Raw genomic sequence first — 19793 nt, 5'->3', positions numbered from 1 at the left:
CCACCTCCGCTCTGTGTCCTCTTCTTCCTCCGCTCCCGTCCTGTGGCATCTGGTGGTGCGGATGTTGCCCTTGGTCAGCCGGCTCCCAGAGAATCACACAGGACCATCTGGACCCTCCAGCTGCTCTTGCTGCATTCCCCCCACCCTGCACTCCCCACCACACCAGGCGCCCTTCGCCCATGCCAGGATGTGGGGCGAAGAGTAAACAAACCCAGCTCCTCCGCCTTTGAGAGGAGATCCCGCAGTTAATGAACTCTGTTCGCATTGCAGGGCTGTGATCCCTCTTACCTTGAATGTGAACTTGTGGGCGGATTACAGTGAAATAAAACCTACCATTTGAGTTACATTCTCAGCTGATTGGAAACATACATTACCTCCCTATGACCGGGCTGTGAGAAGGGAAGTTATTATCTTTCTTCAGAGTCTGTAAACTCTTTATGGCTGAGGCAAGCTTTAATCCTGCTCGAGAAAAAAAAATGATCCGGGAATAAATTGCTCTCATTTACCTTTGTTTTCCAATCACATGCTCCAGTGGGAACAAAACATCCTAAGTGAGGGGATGTGGGAAGCCAGGTGATCCCAGACAGGAGAGTTTAATTGTTTTCTTCTTTAGGCACGGGCTTGAAAGAGCCTGCCGGTGCCGTGTGGCGTGGGGCCTCGCGCCACAGAGACGTGCGCTCCTGCACGACGCCCGCGCCCCCGAGCAGTCACTTGCCTCTGCCTTCCCTTCTCTCCCAGGGGAGCGTGGCCTCCACTTTCCCGCAACTCCCACTTCCTTGAGGGCGGGGCCCTTGCAGCCATGGTGCCCAGCTCCAGGCTTGCGGAAAGACCGGGGAGGAGTCTGAGAAACGGTAGATTGGGGTTGAAATCGAGTCCCAGCCCATGACGGAGGAAGAGACCATGGGGTTCGTGTTTCCAGAAGGGCTTTCTTTCCTACTCTGTTATTTCTCTGTTCCCTAACATGGAGCTTACGTAGAGCGGATGCTGTAGATCAGATACCCAGCAAAGCCACCAGGTGGACCGTTCTCACTGCTGGAAGGAGTCCCAGCTGAGAGGTGTGCTTATTTTCCTTTAAAGATGCAGAGGCAGGGGTGGGGTGGGGAATCTTCTGAAGATAGCAGAGACCGCCAGCAAAGCTGGGACAACAGCTTTGGAGGGAGAGCTCAGTCAGACAGCCCACCCTGGGCCTTCCATATTTGCTTCTCTGCATTCTTCCACTCACCTGCCGTTTGCTGGGCTAAGAAAATGGACCCTACCTATCACGTCACCTTGCTTGGGGGGATGTGGTGGGGAGTGTATCAGCCAGGATCCAGTGGGGAAAACAAAAGCCACTCCAAGTATTTAAAAAATTTAATCCAGGGAATTGGGTACACAGGTGGTATTGCCAAGAAGCCACACAGGCAATGAATTCAGGTTCAGAGATCAGCCAGAGCGGGAAGTGGCTACCACTGCCATCCCCACCCCGGGGCTGCAGGGGCGCCTGAGAGAGATGAGTCCCTGGAGGAGGAGGAGATGCAGCTGCAAGGCGCTGAGGGAGAGCACCACATACCCTGGCTCCTCCCTTTCCCACGGCGCGCGTCCCGCACTGGCTGAAGCCACCCAGAAGGCAGCTCACCAGCAGCCTGGGCAATGCGGCCTGCAGGCCAGAGCAGGGGAGGTAAACAGTCAAAGCCAGCCTGGGAAGTATGCCCACTTCAGTGCCCCTCGGTCCCAGCCTGGGGCCCTGGGGCGGCCCCCGTGAATGGAGAGGGGCCCACAGCAGAGGGGACTCCATAGCCCAGGGCCTCCAGGAGGCGATCGGCCAACACAGATTGCCCTCCACCAGGGGCGTCCGCACCTCTGTGACCTCCAGCGCCTGTAAGAAAGGAACGAGAAGGGCACAAAGGGCAAGTGCCATTCTGTGAGGTACAAAGAGCTGGGCTCGGTCTGGCCTGGCCCACATAATCCCAAACCCACTGGGACAACAGCTTTGAAACCCTCGCCCCTCTCCCCTCGCATCTTAGATTAGAGGTGGGGCATCACAGCAGGATCTACATCCCCAGCCCTCTGCTCACTGACTCCCAAATGACCTTCCTGCCCTGAGGCCCTTCTCCTCCTGCATTAAGTGGGGACCTGACTGGTTCTTGCCTCACCTCCAGGACGACTGACACACACCTGGAGGCAGGGGACTTTGTGTCTGCCCCTGGGACACGGTCCGACTGTGCTGGCCAATCTCGCTAACCACCGCCCATCCTGAAACATTCCTCCCCCCAGGATGCTGCCCTGACTTTCTCCACCAAGGAGCCGCTGGCTCCAAGCCAGTGCTGGGCACTCAGAGGGGGTTTCCAGGCAGTGGTCCGAGGGTCGGAAGGTGTCCCCTCAGCTGGGAGTGTGTGTACATAGTGTGTGCTGTGCCGCGCTGGAACCTCCCCCCAGCAGAACCCTGAGGGGAAGAGCCTGTCGTGGACCTGTCTGGACTTGTCCCTCTTGGACGGAGCAGCCACCTGGCACCCAGTGTAGGCTGTATAAGGGTCTGTTGTCTGAATCACAAGAGACTGAGCTGAGAAAGAATGTGGGCGGAGTGATAGCCAACCTTCAGGAATGAGGTTTTGGGAAGAAGCTCAAACGAACAAAAAAGCTCCTGGTCAAAAAGTTAAAATGCGCTTTAAACAACTCACTCACTGCTCAGGGTGGGAGGAGCCAGCGTGAGCGGTGCGCTCAGAGAATGGACTCACTGTGCGCACAGGCCCCTGGGCCCAGGAGCCCAGGGCAGACCCGGGCAGGGCCAGGCAAGGCCCACAGCCCCCACCCCTCCGCCACCCGCAACCAGCCGTCCCGCTCCCAGCGGAGCCTGTCTCCGGGATGCAGCACGACCGCCCCGCCCCTCGCCACGCAGAAACACATGCAGGAGCTGCAGAGCTCCTGCACTTGGAGCTCTGCCCTGGAAGCCCTGGAGGCAGGCAGGCTGGATGCTTGGCGTCAGGGGCGTCCAGAACTAGCTCGGGGCCTCATTACTGAGGAATACACGGTCCCCCGTGGACACTCGTTGGAGGCCAAGTGGGGGAAGCGAACAAGACGGGGGCTCCGTCTTTCAGTTTTACGTTCCTCTTCCCCTGGGCCTGCGGTTGCCCCACAGGTTTCAAGTGGAAACATCAGGAAAGCCTCACTCGGCCTGACGCCCCCGGCCCCTCCCCGCCCCCCGACACTCAGGCGTGCACGCACTTGCACACGCCTGCCTCTAGGCTCCCTCGAGCACCCCAGGTAAAGTGTCGGTTAGGAAACCACAGGGCAATTATGAGCCGAGAGATTTGCTCCTCAGTTGCAGAAAGAAAATAGCTCCATTTGAGATTCTCAGCACGCTTTATGAACCAGGAGGAATGCTTTGGCTCGGCGCAGGGGAGAAGTGGGAGCCAAGGAGAGATCTCATTAGAGGAAGGGAGGGGGGCACCTGGGGGAGGCGGGAGCGTCTGGATAAAGCAACGCAGGAAACATGACCCTGGGGCGGCCGGGCCAGCTCCGACGGCAGTGCTGACCAGTTCCCAGTTTCCTCCGTGTCAGTTCTGCCAGCGGGGTCAATTTCAAGGTTCCCAGATGACGTCACTGCATTTGGAGTTGAAAAGAGAGGCACAGTGAGCACCCATTATGTGGCATTCCCACCAGACAGACACGCAGGCAAATGTGGAACTGACCTCAACGGCACAGACACGGTGAAACAAAATATAAAACAGGAAGCGGCGAACTCTGATTACTCATGAACTTTGTACTTGATAAAGTTTAAGTGTAAATTTGTACAATTTAATGTTTAATAACAGGGTGTTCGACAATCGGGCCTTACCAGGCAGTGTGAGATAGCCCCCGCACACCTCCTGGGTGCAGCCCCTCCTGGGAAATAACTGGCGTAGAAACTGAGGAGGCACCTGCGCAGAAGCCGTGCAGAGGTCAGGGTAGCCATTCTAAGAAACCGGACAACATTTTGCTGTTTAAAAGTGGGTGTGTTTGTATGCATAGCATGAGATATTCAACATAACCTTAGGAGGATGTTAAACCATCCAGTACTACAGATGAGGGAACTGAGGCTGAGAGGGAAAGCATGCCCAGATTCACCCAGCCAGTAAGTGGGGGACCCATTGTCTGATTTATGCTAGACCCTTGCTCCTCTCCTCACCCCCTCCACCCAGGCACATGCAGCAAGGGGCAGCCTGCTGGCTCTGGCTGAACTTGGGTCATGAGCCCCACCCCCAATGCCCAGCTACAGATGTTAGAGGGTAACGGTTCACAACTGGGGTCCTAGGATGAGTCCTCTGGCTCAGAAAATGCAGCAGAGAATTAAGTAAGAGGCCACACTCCCCTTCTTTCCTGGGGCCTCTCTCTCGGACCTCAGGAGCAGCCACAGGCCCCCTGGCATTTAGAGGCCGCCTTCCTGCTCTGGAGGGCGGAACTCACAGCTCTCCGGGCCCCGCCCCTCCCTCTGCCCTCTTGGACACCACACGCTGGCGTCTCTGGTGAACTGGGGGCAGACAGACTTTCACTCAATTCCTGAGCCACAGCCAAACCCCAAACCCTCCTTGACAATGTCAATGGGGCAGTATCTGGTTGGCCACCCAGGCTGCGTGTGAGCACTCCCCAAAGCCCTTCGGGGAGCCCCAAATAGGCCACCTCCCCCCAAGCCCAGAGCAACTGGCATTGGATTCCAGACAGGAGCAGGAGCCCCGCTTGAGGCTTGGATCCCAGACCCCAAACTCACATGTGGCAAGAAACCAGTCCCTAGAAAATCCTCCAGTACTAAGTGACCCCTCTCCCACCTTGCAGAGTCTCCCAGCTTGGTCATGGCCCCTCTGGCTTGTGGGTAGGAGACACTCCATTGCCCAGGCCATGTCCCCTCAATCTTGTGTCATTTCAAATTTTCTGGCATATAGGTTTGGTATGCTTGGCTCTTTCAACCACCACGCTTTATGGCCTTTTGCAGTGTAATTTTGTTCCTGTCCTGCCATTCAATTTGAATTAAATATCAAACAGATGTGAGTCTTTTTTTTGCTCTTTTTAAAGAAAAAGTTTAATATTAGGGAGCATGCCCTCCTATATGATCAGGAAAGCCATTCAGAGAAATAAGCCCCTTCAAATTAAAAAAGAATCACATTGGTTAACATTAAGTTGCTTTCAAGTGATACATTGCGAAGTGCTAAGGGAAGGTGTTTCCAGCAAGCTATAAAGCAGCCAGGAGAAAAGAGGAAAAGATATACGGCCCTAGTCTGATGGGGAAATTGGAGCTCAGAGAGGGGGCATCCCCCACCTGGGGAGGAAGCCCTGAGCGTGGAGATGAGGTTCACAGATGATGCTGGGGGGAGCCATCTTCCCCAAAGGCCTGGGGGGACTGCTCTCTGCAGCCTGTGTGGTCAGGGTGGGAGCGGGACGAGGAGCGGCTCCGTTCTGCTTCGAGAGCCAGCCAGACCTCGGGACGTGTTTCTCACCCTGCACACTCGCACCAGCCTGGCACATCTCGCCCAGCCAGCGGTCCCAGGAGTGATCCCTGTTGTTTGCACACGCTGAATGGCTTAATCTCCTGGCCCCTGCTGCGGGCACTTGGATGGTGGGGTCTTTTGCCTTTTGTGGGTCTTGGATGCCTCTGAAAGTGCAGGGAAATGAATGGCTCCTCTTTGGACATGGGAACATGCGTGGACTGGCATATAACTGAAGAGGCACATGGTCCCCTGGTTGAGACCCTCCCCTCCCCCTCCCCCCACAAGGTGGCCACAGCACAGAGTATTTTGTTGCCCAGATGCTCGGCCCATGGGACCAAGGCCCTTCTCTCGCAGGGAATCTGAACTCACATTCCTGAACACTCCCACACCCAGCACCGTGCAGGGCCTTTGCATGGACTGGGGTGCTGGGCAGCTTCCAAACCCCTCTGGCTTCTTGGCAATATGCATGCCTGAAGCTCAGTGTTATTGGACCTGCCTGCCATTCTCGGGTATGAGCCAGGGCTTCTCCCGTGCCGGCTCAGGCTAAAATGTTTCCATGTGGTCCTTCGACGCACCAAACCTGAAAGGCAGCTCTCCAGCCACAGCGGCTGACTACAAATGACGTTTCCGTGTGGTGGGGAAAGGCGCCAGAATGCCTCTGACTCCAGCTGGCTCTGGATACCCCGGACCCTGAGACGAAGCTCCCCCGGACCCTGAGACGAAGCTCCGCACACCCTAGCTTTCCCTCTAGGGATGATGGACCCAGCCCTGTGGGGAACATGAGGCCTGGCTGATGAGAAACAGAACCAACGCTTCCTCGAATTCTGCAGACAAAAGAGAAGGTCAAGCAGAGGGATTTAGAGCAAAGACAAGCCTAGTCTATGGAGTCAGGCAGCTGAAGTCTAGACCCCAGCTCCACCACGCACTGGCTGGATGACCTTGGGCAAGAGACCAGTCTCTCCCAGCCTCAGGTCCTTCCCCCTGTAACTCGGGGATATCACCTGTCCCATAGGGAGTTTGGGAGGGTGAGATGGGCAGAGGCATGTGCCGTGCTTGGCTAACCTACAGCGAGGGCTCGATGTTTGGGAGCTACCTTGCTTTGCCCTTCCCTCTGGGTTGACAAGCCCCCTGTCTGATGTGCTCATTGGCCCTGGAGGGCTGGGAGGCGGGTGAGAAGCAGGTTTACCCAACAGTAACGACACTGACAGCCACGAGAGGAGCAGGGGAGGAGAAGGGAGGGATGTGAGTTACAGTCTCATGATTCTCGTCTGGGGGGCGTGGGGAGGAAGGCAGCAGAAATATCTGCAAGTGGTTTTAGAAAAGGAATTGAAAGCCCTCGGGGAGGGGCAGATGCAGCAGAGAAAGAGCAAGGCCTGGCCGCAGTCCTCCAGGGACTTGGGACCACACCCAGGTTCCAGAGGGGCTCTGAGCTCAGAGCCTTGAGGGCAGGGCTGGTCAGAGAGGGACAAAGCTATGCCTTGGACACTGGGGTCTATTGACCGAGAGATGTCCACCCTCTATGCCTGGTTGCCCAACGCAAGGGTCCAAGGACAAGGCAGCCTGTTCAGGGTCTCAACTTAGAGCCCCTCCACTTCCCAACCCACACAGCCACACGCAGCCGCAATTCATCGGTGCTTCGCTCAGAACAAGAGGTCCTGTCTGCAGCGCTGCTCAGGAGCCCAGTCTTGGAACTCCTGACGGCAATGAAAACCCATTTCGCTCACCCTACAGAGAGGGGCAGCCACGTGCTGGTCAGAGCCCTAAGGACACTTGTACCCTCACTGGATGCCCAGTCCCTCCCTGGGCTGCAGGGGCAGAGGAAACACAGGGAGCACGTGGGGTCATGGGCTACTGTAAAAGTGGGAAATTGTAACAGTGGGGAAGCCCAGCCCACCCACAGGTCTCCTGACATTGTTGCCATGAGTGCTCACTCTGACTAATACGTGGCTTGTAGATGGACAGCATGTTTGCACAAGAATCCTAGGAACTAACTTCAAAAGATACAGACCCGGACCTGCAGGCATCCCGGCCCCAGGAGGTATGCTGGTCTCCAAACGGAAGGTCAGGGTGACCTGGAGCCCAGATGACTAACCCAGGATGACGCTCACCAACCATCACTTGTCTTATCGGACTGCACTGTGCTCGCTTGCACGTACAGCACTTTGCAAGCCCTCCCTTTGTTTGCTTTGTTCTGTTCCCTTCTCCCTCCTTATAGAAACCTCAGCCTGCACTGAGACAGGTCTGTGACTCGAGTCCCCATCTTCCCAGGGAGACAGGCTCTGTGACTCGAGTCCCCCATCTTCCAGGGTGCCGGCACCTGAATAAACGCCTCCCTTCATATCAACTCCAGCCTCCCGAGTGCTGGCTGTCGCAGCGGCGGGCAGCCGGACTGCTCGCGGCCACACTCTGCCTACAGCTTGTGCCCCCGGGTTCCCAGCACATCCTCCTGCCCCCGAGACCTCACTGGGGTGGCCACACTCATCCTAGTGGCCCTGCTTCCATGTCCCCCAGGGGCAGGGTCTCAGCCACAGGTTCTCCTCCAGCCTTTGGGACACGCAAGTCTTGTTGACCTGGCCCGATGTCACGGACCCTCTCTCATCCTCGTAGGAACTTGACAACTCAGAATATTCATGTCCACCTCTCAGTAAATTTCCTTTAAACTATGCATTTAAATATCAAATGACTTAAATGCACTTGAACAAGCAGTTACATCTCCCTCCAGTCTTCGTCGGGGACACGTTTCCCCACAGTTGTGACCAGGGTGCACAGACTGGATTTCTCCAGGGCAGTTTACATGGCTTTCGATTGTCACATTGATCGTGTTCATTATTCACTGTCACATCAGGGTCTATAGTCAGTTCACGGGCATTTTCATTTGGTCACAGTTGTTTTATGCTGTGTTTAAAGTTATACCCTAAACTATTCAGAAAATATTTTTTTCTTTTGAGGACTCCTTCAGGGATGCCTTTAGGAGCAGGACGTCCCCAGGGACAGGATGTCCCCAGGGGCAGGATGTCCCCAGGGGCAGGATGCACTGTCACCCATGGTGGGCCCAAGGTTCTAGGGATGGTATTCCATTCATCTGTGTGCAAACCCAGCACGTTCATTCCAGCAATTCCCATTTCGCAGATGAGAAAGTTGGGTGCGGTGGAGGTGGACATTTGCCCAGAGCCCCCCACCCCCACCACCCCCATCTCTGTAGGTCCATTTCTCAGCATGGCCCCTCCGTCCTGGCACACTAAGGACCCAGCAGGAGCCTGGAGCGCCTTTACCAGGGCAGTGAATGGCAAACAGTAGAAATGCCCAGTGGCAGCGTGGGGACATTGCAGGATGGGGAAAGCTGCTTCTTTAGCCTCTGAAACAAGCTCTGCAGATGGCTATCTCAGACGAAGCTTGAGGCTGCTCCTCCAGAGACCCTTTAAGCCAGGGAGGGCCTGTTTTTCGGGTACCTAAGCCCTTTAGAAGATGTGAAAATGGGGGCAGGTCAGCCACATGAAGTGCTGGCTACAATGTGTAAACACCACCTCAGGGCGCTGCTAATCTCCCAGGTCAGGCCCTGGTGCCACCAGCTGCCCACTGCAGGCACAGAGGCTGGCGGCTCTCGCCACGTGGCCTGCGTGATCTTGCGTCAGCAGCAGCAGTTACTGGGCTCCCGGGGCCAGACAGGGGATCACTTGCTGTTACCTCTGTCGGCACTGCAGTGGCCTGATTGTCCTGCCCAGTGTCCTTTAGATGCAAAGCCATGGCAGCTGCTGGGCCAGAGAGGCCCCAAGCTCACACAGGCACCCTGGGCCCCCAGTTGTGCCCCTGGGCGAGGTGCAGGGGGGCTAACCAGAAACACCTGTGTACATGGAATTTCCTGCCCCGGTTCAGCCTTCATTTCCTCCTCCAGTAAAACCCAAGGCGTGTGAAGGTGAAAGAAACCAGCCAGTCAATCACCCAGACGACGGCCACCAGGGCCGCAGAGACAGGACTTTCTAAATTAAATTTTAATTCCCACCCGATGGCCTGGCCCGGACAGCCATGACTCAAAACGCACCACTGACTGCCCTGGCCAGGAAGATCCCTGCCCAGGTCCTGGCAGGAATTAACCTTCCCACTGGGCCAGCGGACGGTGCCGTCTGTCCTGGCCGTCAAGTTGTGGAATGAGACCCTGAGGACAAGAGGGACCCCTTTCCTCTCCATCTCATTGTGCAGCTGCCAGGGCCGCCCAGCTGATTAGCTGCTCGCTACCCCAGGCTGTTTGAATTATTAGGTGCTGGAGAGATCAGAGCCTATCGGTGACTCGGGGACATTTACCAAGACAACATCAAAGCCGGGGTGCCCAGGCCCAAAGTGTAGGGTGAATGGTCGGAGCTCTGGGGTCTGCGCTCCGTCCTGGCCCAGCAGGTTCAGGTGAGGAGAGAGTCGTAAAAATGCCTCCGTTTTTCCAGATCATTTTCCCAGAGATTCCTGCTGGTTAGAGGAGGTGGGGCTTAGATAAAAAAGGAGAAAGATACTGAACTGCCTGTTTTCTGGTCAAACCAGCTGCCTTGACCACAAGGCTGGCTGGAACTAGGTCAGCAGACTGAGTGCATCGCCTGAGGCTAAGGTGTGACCCCCCAGCTCTTCACCTCAGTCAGCGATGGGGGGCAGGGAGGTGCCTTGAGAGGCAATACTGGGGTCACAGAGATCAGGACTCAAAGCCCAGCTTGTGCCCTCCTGCGAGTTTATTCCCTCTGTCTCCCTCTCGTGGTGCGTAAAATGGGGAGCGGCGAAGGCGCCTCCTTGACACAGTTGTTAGGAGGAACAAGCGAGAGTCTGTGTGGTGTGTCATCCTGAGGGCTGTGGCAGCCGGGGCTCCAGAGGAGGCAGCCTCTGCCGGGAAACCTCTGCGTCTCAGTCTGCCAGCGGCAGGTCCGAGAGTCACCACGGGAACACCCCCTTCGGGACAATCAGGAGGCGAAGACCCTTGCTTCAGGAGGGCCTGACCCCATCCTGGACACACACGGCCCTGCTCCCCGTTCAGCCTTGTGCAAGATGCACGTGCCACCCCCCTTCCTGCCCATCGGTCTCCTCATCCGGAGGCTCAAACAAACACAAACACGCATCACGCGCGGCCGTGGGTGAGCCAGGGGATGGTGGAGTCAGCCCAAACCCTTGCTGGGCCTGGAGAGGCAACTGAGAGAGGCCAAGCGGCCGGGCTGGAGGCCGGGACCAGCTCCCCAGCAGGGCTGCAGAGCTCTCATCGGGAAACAGAAAGCGTCCAGGTTTTAATAGTTGCCATCTGCCATCTTTTAAAAATAGCTTTATGATTTTAAAAATAATATATGCTCATTATAGCATACTACAACGCCACAGCATAACATGGATGAATCTCACCAACAACGCTGGCGGGGGGGAAAGGCATAAAAGTCCACATGGCGTGATTCTGTTTATATAAAGTTGTAAAGTAGGCCAATGAAACCCACGGTGTTTAAACCAGGAAGTGGGTCATCCTTGCAGGGAGGCAACTGCAAGGGGACACGAGGGGAACTTCCAGGAGGCCTGGCGACGTCCTGTTTCTTGACCTGGGTGCTGGTTACACAGGTGTGTCCACTTAGTGGAAGTCCCCTGATTTGTACACTTAAAATTTGCACACTTTCCTGCACATATGTTATATTCAATAATACCTTTTCTTAAAGTAAATTTTTGTATCCACAGCAAAGCTGCATGCAAAAACAAATTAATATAAAACATTTGTGCTCAGTGTAGAAAAATGTGTTCTTTTAAAAGAAAAAGTAGAAAATTGGAAACATGTCACTCGTTTGACCATCCTGTGTTAATTCCTTTTATGTTTTAGTCTATTTCCTTTCCACCTCTTTCCATGTGTGATACGCGTGGTTTGGATATATTTAGTATTATTCTATGTGTGAATTTTTTTCCTTAACATTATGTTGTAAGGATTTGTGCACACATCCTTAATGACTCCAGGAAACTGTCCTGTGACTCTGTAATCTGACACCATCTGGCCATAAGATGTTTTTAACTAGTGCTTCTCAACCAGAGTCAGCTCCGTCCCTCCCCCGGGCATTTGGCAATGTCTGGAGACACTCAGGTTGTCACAGTTTGCAGGAAGTGGTGACTATTGGCATCTGGTGGGGAGAGGCCAGAGATGCTGCTAAACCTCCTGCACGCCCTGGGACAGCCTCCGCAGCAAAGAACATCCTACCCCAAATGTCTACAGTCCTGAGAATCCACGTATAAGCGTGACCTTATTGTCACACACGCAAGCTTCTTTCAGCTTTTCCTGTTATTGATAAGGCAACAACAAACCTCTGATTCTCTCCTTAGCTTCAGTATCTGCTGGCGAGCTCACTGTTGAGGCCACTTGAAAGCTTTTTACATACAGCTAGACTGCCTTCCAAAAAGTGGTCTGGGTGTACCCTCACCATCCCCGGCCCCCCTCCCCCTTCTCCAGTGACAGGCTCTGGCCCCTCAGCCTCTAGGGGCTCAAGGGCCTCCCACCCCCGAAGACAGTGCCCCCCGGTCGGCCTCCCCCCTCACTCGCACTTTCTCAGCCAAGTGGAGGGTCCTGACAGAGCTGTCCACGTCCAGCTCCCTCACCCTTCTCCTGCCCACTGCTCCGGCACTGCAGAAGGACCCCTACCGCTCCGCTGATGCTGCCCTCAGAGCCACTGCAGGACCCCAAACAAAACTTCAAGACTGTTTTTCAGTATTTGATCTGCCCTCCGCTGCATCTGCCTGAGGCAAGCACCCAAGCTCTCTTAGAAGGTTGCTGAAGACCCCTGTGCTGCTCCTCTTGGGGGTGTCACCCCAGGGTTGGACCCCACCCTTTTCTTACCCAGGAAAATGGAGATGATTTGAACTCAGCCACTTTCCTGAACTCCAGACTTGAGGCTCCAGCTAAAACTGTGTGGCTTGGCCTTTCCCCCAAGGCAGGAAATTCAAGTCTTCCAGACTTTACCTTCTCTGGGTGCTCTTCCTGAAACAAAAGTCACAAACGCAGTATGTAGACTTGGCTGAAATCCTGGCCCGTAGAAAGCGACCTTGAAGCAAACACATTTGGGGGATGATCAGGGAAACTTGAATGTGAACTCAGTGTTAGAAGCTGGCAAGTTACTGTTAATTATGTGGGGTGTGATAATTAATGGTAGGATAGTTTTGTAAAAAAAAGAAGAATCCTTGTTGGTAAAGGATGTATTGCAGTTTTTAGAGGGGAATGGTTAGGGTGTCTAGATTTTAGATAAGTCTAAGAAATACATCAAACAAGCTTGAAAAAAACAGTAATAATCATTTAATTGAATTGTGGGTTCATGGAGGTTCACTTTTTAAAAAAAATTTAGATATTCAAAACTCCCATCAAATCTGAGCACACGGCTCCTCTACTGGGAATCCTACAGTACTCCTACTGCCTCAAGGTCCGGTCCAGATGCGCACCTGGGTCCCACTTGCCTGAGGGGCCTCCCAGGGCCAGGCACCAGCCACTCCCCCGCCTCACCTCCCCTACCCCCCTACCCCACCCTCCCCCCATCACACACCATCACCGTAACTCTGCTTGAAAAGCAGGGGAAATTAACCCGTCTTCTCTGCCTGCAAAACCTACTCATCTTTCAAGAGTCTCTTCAGAGTGTCCCCTCATTTCTGAACTCTTCCCTGAGTCCTCCCATCTCTGAACCCTCAGACCAGCCCTCCCTCCACACCCTTGCCCTGCCCCGCTGGTAAACTATTTCACAGCTGCCAGTTTTCGTTCGTTCTCCACTCTCACCTCCCACCCCACCCTGCACATACCATCACCCTGGTCTGAGCTCCCTGTGGGTGTGAGCTGTGTCTTGTCTGCTGCCCCTTCCCAAGGGGCTGGCACAGATGCAGCGCCTGGTCAAGATTCCGTAAAAGTCAGTGTGAGGAACCGGTGGGCTCCTTCCTTCCTCCTCTTTCCCTTCTGAAGATGAGCAGTCCTTGCATGTGAGTCTCCAGGGGGGCCTTTTCCTGTGCTTTACTCTGCGAGGGGCCTATTTGAACAGGGTCTGAAGACCAGTCATAAGGTGTCAGGGTGGAGGTGTAAAGCAAGCTCGAAGAACACCTGAGTTGCTAGGAAACGAAAGGACGCAAGTGCGAATTCTCAGATATCAGTCCACAGATGTTTTGTAATTGCTCGGAGTCATTTTAGTAATTTGCTTACTTACCTGCAAGGTAAGACGTATTAAAAACACAGTGAATTGTGCCAATCATTGGAAGGATACCGGAAGTGAGATCAGGCACCAGGGATGGAAGAAGCGCACACCTGGCCTGGCACTGGGAATGTCAGGGAGAAAGGAGATGGCATGACCAACTCTGAGAAGTGGTCAGGACCCAAAGTCACCGCCTGCCTTTGGCCTTTGCTGCACCGGGCAGAAGAGCCTGTCTGGGGCTGTGCAGGCTGGAGAAGGATGCACGACCATGCTGCCATGGAGGTTGGTCGATGGCCCGCAGAGCCCTGGATCGCAGGGCCACAGGGCTGATTGTAGTGGCCCTGCTAGTCCTCTGCTCCCCAGATGCAGCTTGGGTAGGCCAGTCCACCCAATGCATGGAGCCCCGGAGCGGCCCACCTCACCTTGTCCCTAACTGTAAAGTGGGAGTGTGCTTTCAGGACAAGCTCCGAAAAGCAGCAAGCATGCCTCTTTTGTTTTTGTTTCTTGTTTTTCACAGGAGGACAGTTAGCATGGCCTATGCATGCCTGCAATTCTATAGGAGGCCCCTGGATTACCCAGGTAAGAGACACTTGGGAAGCAGGTCCAAAAGGCACTTCTTGGGCCCTCGTGGACTTACTGACTCAAGTCTGGGAACACATCCCAGGAACCTGCATTTCTGCAAGCTCTTCAGGCAATTTTTAAAAATTGTGCCAAAACATTTATAACATGAAATATGCCATTTTAACCATTTTAAAATGTCCAATTCAGTGGCAGGCATTAATCACATTAACACTATTGTACAAACTTTACCATGGTCTATTTTCAAAACTTTCCATCATCCCAAACAGTTAAGCAATAACCCCTGTTTCCCTCGGCCTCTGGGAACCTGTAATCTGCTCCCCGTCTCTGGAATGCCCCTATTCCAGCTAGTCCGTGTCCGTGGGCTCCTGCAGTATATGCTCTTTCATGTCTAGCTTATTTCACTCAACGTAACTGTTTTCAGGGCTTATGCGCACTGTGGTGTGTGTTAGAACTTCATTCCTCTTCCAGGCTGAGTGGGCAGTCATGCACTGCCGTGGAGACCACGTTCAGATCACATATTCCTCTGTCCAAGGACACTGGGCCGTTTCTGCACCTTTGGCTGTTGTAAATATGCTGCTGTGAACTTGGGGGGATGAATATCTGCTCAAGTCCCTACTTTCAGATTTTTGCTGTTTTTGCCTAAGATTGGGATGGCTGGGTCACGCGATAATTCTACGTTTTAACTTGGAGGAGCACCGAAGTGTTTTCCACCAGCTACACCGCTTTCTGACCCTGTGCCCAAGGGCTCCATCCCCATCTTGCCCACACTTGTTTTCCTCGTGTTTTCAGTTATAACCATCTGAATAGGGGTGCAGTGGGGCCCACTCTGGTGTTTTCAGGTAATTCGTAGGCACACTAAAGTCAGAGGCCTCTGCTGTGTGTGAAGGGGGCAGAACATTCAACACAGAGAGGTAGGGGCTTGGGGGAAAGGGAAGGGTGGTTATCATTTTTCAAAGAATACATTTTTCTCCTCCTCCTCCTTTCTCTTCTCCTCCTTCCTCTCCTGCTCCTCCTCCCCTTCTTTCTTCTTCTTCTCCTCCTCCCCTTCTTCCTCCTACTGCTCCTCCTCCTCCTCCTAACAAACACTGCTTCTTAGTGCTGAGGTCAGTAGCTCGTCAAGAGCACCTCACAGTCCAAAGTGAACTTGATGAGTCTGGGCGTTTCAGGGGCCGGGCTGAGATCTGAGAAGATGAGACCCGTGAGTGTGATTGCGCTGGGGGCAGAGGCCCCGGGGTGGCGACAGCAGCACCGTGGGAGCCTACAGGCAGGGAATCTACTCTCATGAAGCTTTTGCCAGTGGAAGGACTGAGTCCAAGCCTCTCTCCAGGGTCTCATGATTTTATGAGTCGGCTTCATAGGATAACTTTGTGTTTCAGGAAGCGCCATGATGAGAATGCACAGTAGGAAGTGTTCCACCCAGCTTTTTAATAAAAATAAAAATTAAACAAACAAAAACCATTCCAGTCAGGGGAGGAGAGAGAAACTTCCCTGCCCTCCTTCCAGCAGTGTCTGGGGTTCCAACCAGACACTTCCAACCAGAGGGGTTCCTTGTGCTCCAGGATGTCAGCCCAGGCTGAGGGAGACTCCCTCTGGGGGCAGGGGATGCCCCTCATGACCCTCCATCACCCTGATCAAGAAGCAGCTGCCCACTAGCTAGAGGGGCTCTGAATGCCTGTGAAGGGTTGGGTGGGACCCAGGGCAGATCCCTGAGCACCCCCAGAGGCTGCCCTCCCAAATGCCACGTCCTGCCCAAAGTAACACTCATGACTTTAGGTGGAATTTTGCTTCTCTGGCTACACCAAGACAATTAGCCTAGTGGAGCTCTGTGGGTAAGCACACTCTCGGTGGGACTTGTAGGAGCCACAGACGAGAGATCAAATAACCTCCTTGCTCTCTGTGCAGCAGGCCTGGACTCCATCAGAGGGACATGCCCAGCCAGCCAAGACGTAACTTCGGTGCAGACAGCAGGGCAATGAGGCAAGCAATAAAAAAGGCCTAATCTCTTAAGGCAACATGAATTGTTGGTGAGAACATAAGGGGAACACAACATTCGCCAAGGATCATTTTCCTCTTGTTATGAATGCCTGCTGACTGCTTGGAAAAAAACAAAGTGGGGGAAAAATCCTGCTAACACCAGTGGGCAGCAAGATGTCATTTACAGAACTGGTTTCCTGCAAATTTTAACAGCTAGCAGTTAGTTGTATGGCAGTCATTAGCGACTACCCTTGACCGAGTGCTTCTGCTGGGACAGGAACCACAGCTGGCCTAATCCCGCGATCCTGGAAAATCAGCGGTATCGTCAGCCTGCGTCAGTTAGGTTCATTGCGGGGAGCAGAAGTCACTCAAGGTATTTCGAGCAGAGAAGGAGACTTTTGTGCAGGGAATCAGACGCTCATAAGATTATGGGAAGGGCTGGAGGAGTGCACAAGGGGTGACAATGAGCTGACGAACATGAGGACCCATTATGTAGCTGAGACATCAGGAAACCGCCATCGCTGCCAGCAGAGCTACTGTCATAGCCACCTCTCCCACCGTGAAGCTGGTGACCATCTTTCTCGGCTTCCTCGTAACTCACCTAAAACCAAGCGCACCTCAGTACGAGGAAGGGGGCTCCCTCGGCTGCACTGTCCAAACGCCCCATGAACACCATCAAGTAGTGGGAGTTTCTCCCCACCCAGAATTCTCGCTGCAAAAGAATCTGCAGAGCTTTCCAGGCTCCCCAAGGAGACAGGGTGACATTGTGAACAAGAGTGCCTCACATCCCTATTTTTCAGCTGCGTCCAGAGAGGTTAAGTCACTTGTACAAAGTCATGCAACTAGTGCATTGGCACCATTACTTGAGCCCAAGCTTGCAGGATTCTGAAACCTGTTCTTACCCACTGCTCTCGGGGGAATAAGAGAAAAAGCACTCTACATACTCTAAGCCTTCCTATTAATTATAATTACATTGCTGGTTATTACTAGATCTTTAACATTTAAAGGAGGGGGCTTCATAGCCCAAATGCTGTGTAGCGACTCAGCACCCCGGGCATACCCTTCCTCATCACCAAGAGCTCCCCACCCACCCTTGCCTGTCAGCTTCTGAGATGGGGTAATGTTTTATTTCTCAACCTGGGTAGTAGTCACATAGCTATATTGACCCTGTGAAAATGCATGAAGCCGATTACTTATGGGATCTTTTTATTTTTTTTATACTTTTTTATATTATGTCAAACTTCAATACAATGCTTATTAACAATAATGTTGGCTAATTAGACTTCCCCCAGGACCAGAAAAATATTCCATGTTTTAATTGAAAAATATTTTCCTTCCAGTCTTCAGAGGCTGAAAATGCCCTATCCCATGCTGCTGTCAACTCAGGGTTTGAGAAAACTGAGGAATAAAAGAGCCCAGAGGCTTTGGGGCAGAAGCAAAGTCATGTCTTTACTTCCTCTTCAGAAGGTAGAAACACACACATGAACATGAGCCCTGGGCAGAGACCTGCAGCTGTTCACGAGCCATTCACTGTCAGCCTTCCTCCCAGGCAACCACAAGGCTACTCTCCCTGGCCACCCCTGCAGGCAGGCACGGCCATATGACTGGATTCTGGTCTATGGAATGCCCAAAGTGGGTGGAATGGATGGCTATGATTTTCGTGTCTGAACCATAAACCTTGCCATGTTCAACCTTTGATTGCATTTTGCTACCTACTGGCTAACCAGAGAGTTATCTGAGAGCCTGGAAGAGGGACGAGCTGCAAGCCCAAAGGATCCTGGGTGCCGTGATGTCACATGCAGGAGAGCCAGCAGGAAAGTCACCCAACCAGGAAAACCTAGGGTGGGACATTGCACAAGAAAGAAACTTCGTGGTGTGAAGCGTATCTGTTTCAAAAGTTAGCCTGCCCAGAGTAGAGCCATTTTGAAACTAGTCAAATCCTGCTGTCCAAATCACCCCTACCTTCTCAACCCAGAGCCAGCCCCAGAGCATTTTTTAAATCTGAGCAGCTGAAGCAACCTCTTGCCTATTACCTATTGACTCTTAGTTAAGTTGTAACAGGTACAATTCACCAGTTTCCTAGCTGAGTTAGGGAAAGAGGTCAGGAGAGAAGACTCATTGTTATAAGATGTGCAAGTTGGCAGTCTTTTTTTTTTTTTTAATTGTTCTTTGTCCTCCTTTCCTAACAAAGAGCCCAGAACAGCTGCATTCTGGACCCATTTAATATGGGGGCTAACCGTTCTGCACCACCAGAGGGCAACTCTATATAATAGCAGATGCACATAATAACTTTGAATCCTGGTGACAGGGAGAGATGGAGCCAGCATTCACCGAACAGGGCAGGAGGCAGACACCAGAACTGTGGATGGGATGGCGGACAGTGAGGAAAGCATCTTGGAGATGCATGCTCTTCACCTTCGTCTGCCTTGCAATTGTTCCAATGGCTAAGTCGGCCTGTGTTTTTCCTACCTGCATAAAAATTCTCCAGCTGCATGACATAACGAGCAAGTGTGCTGCAATTGCCTTCCACAAAACACCCAAATGTGTAGGGCTGCTAGAAAATGAAGACAATGGGAAAAAAACAGAAATGAAAAGAGAAGCGGGTGAGAGGACAGAGCCCATTTTGTTCTCTGTAGGGCTGGGGGCCTGCAGGAGTCTATAGGAAAATAGCAGTTTCTCTAGCAATGCCCTGTGGTTTCCTGTGGAAACCCAGGGTATGGGTTCTGCTTCCTGAAATGGGGAGCTAGCTTTTCTCTAGACCCAGCTTCTAGCTGAGAGTAACTAAAAAGGATGACAAAGGTGTGTCTTTAAGTTGTGTGACGGCATTAAAGAACAACCAACTTTATGTGCATATAGTAAATAGATGATTTTGAGATTCAAAAAAATAAATCAATAAAGAGCAACCAAGGATTTCAGGGAAATGCCCCTTACAGGTACCATCGTCACTGTTTTCTGCCTTACCCCTCCTGTGTTTCTCTTTCTAGAGGCATATGCATGCTGTTTTTCCTTCTTTCTGTCACAGAATGTAGCGTACTATGCTCATTTGCCCTTTGTCTTTTTCACCTGATAGTATGTGCTGGAAATCACTCCATATCGATTCACAGAGATCGACACTCACTTTTACAGTGTAAGTACTTATTGTGTGCATGTGTCATGGCTTATTCAATCAATCTTCTACACTTAAATATTTAAGCATCTGCCAATATTTCACAATTACAAAAAATGAAGCAATGAACAGTCTTGTGGGTATGCATTTTCCTGTCATTGTAGTGCATGGTCAGGGTAAATTCTAAAAGCAGAATTGCCTGGTTAAGAGTGAATGCACAGGGAGCCTTGGTGAATATTGTGAAATTGCTCTCCACAGAGCTGTCCCAGGGTGCACTCCTCCCGGCAACGTGATGGCTTGTTTCCTACCGCTTTGCCAACAGAATGTGTTTTCCGGCCGCTGAACTTCTGCCAGTCTGACAAGTTAAAAATGATATCCAGGTAAGGTTTGTATTTGTACTTTTCTTATGAGTGAAGTTGAACATCTGTTCGCATTTTAAGCACCAGTTTTTAGATCTTTTTTGTTAGTTATATCTTTTGAGCATTTTTAAAAGTAGGAGTTTTAATCTATTCCCCTCAATTTTCAAGGGTTGTATATGTTCAA

This window comes from Phyllostomus discolor, chromosome 13 (assembly GCF_004126475.2).
Source record: "Phyllostomus discolor isolate MPI-MPIP mPhyDis1 chromosome 13, mPhyDis1.pri.v3, whole genome shotgun sequence".
Taxonomy (NCBI): domain Eukaryota; kingdom Metazoa; phylum Chordata; class Mammalia; order Chiroptera; family Phyllostomidae; genus Phyllostomus; species Phyllostomus discolor.
Note: the sequence above shows the minus strand (reverse complement) of the source record.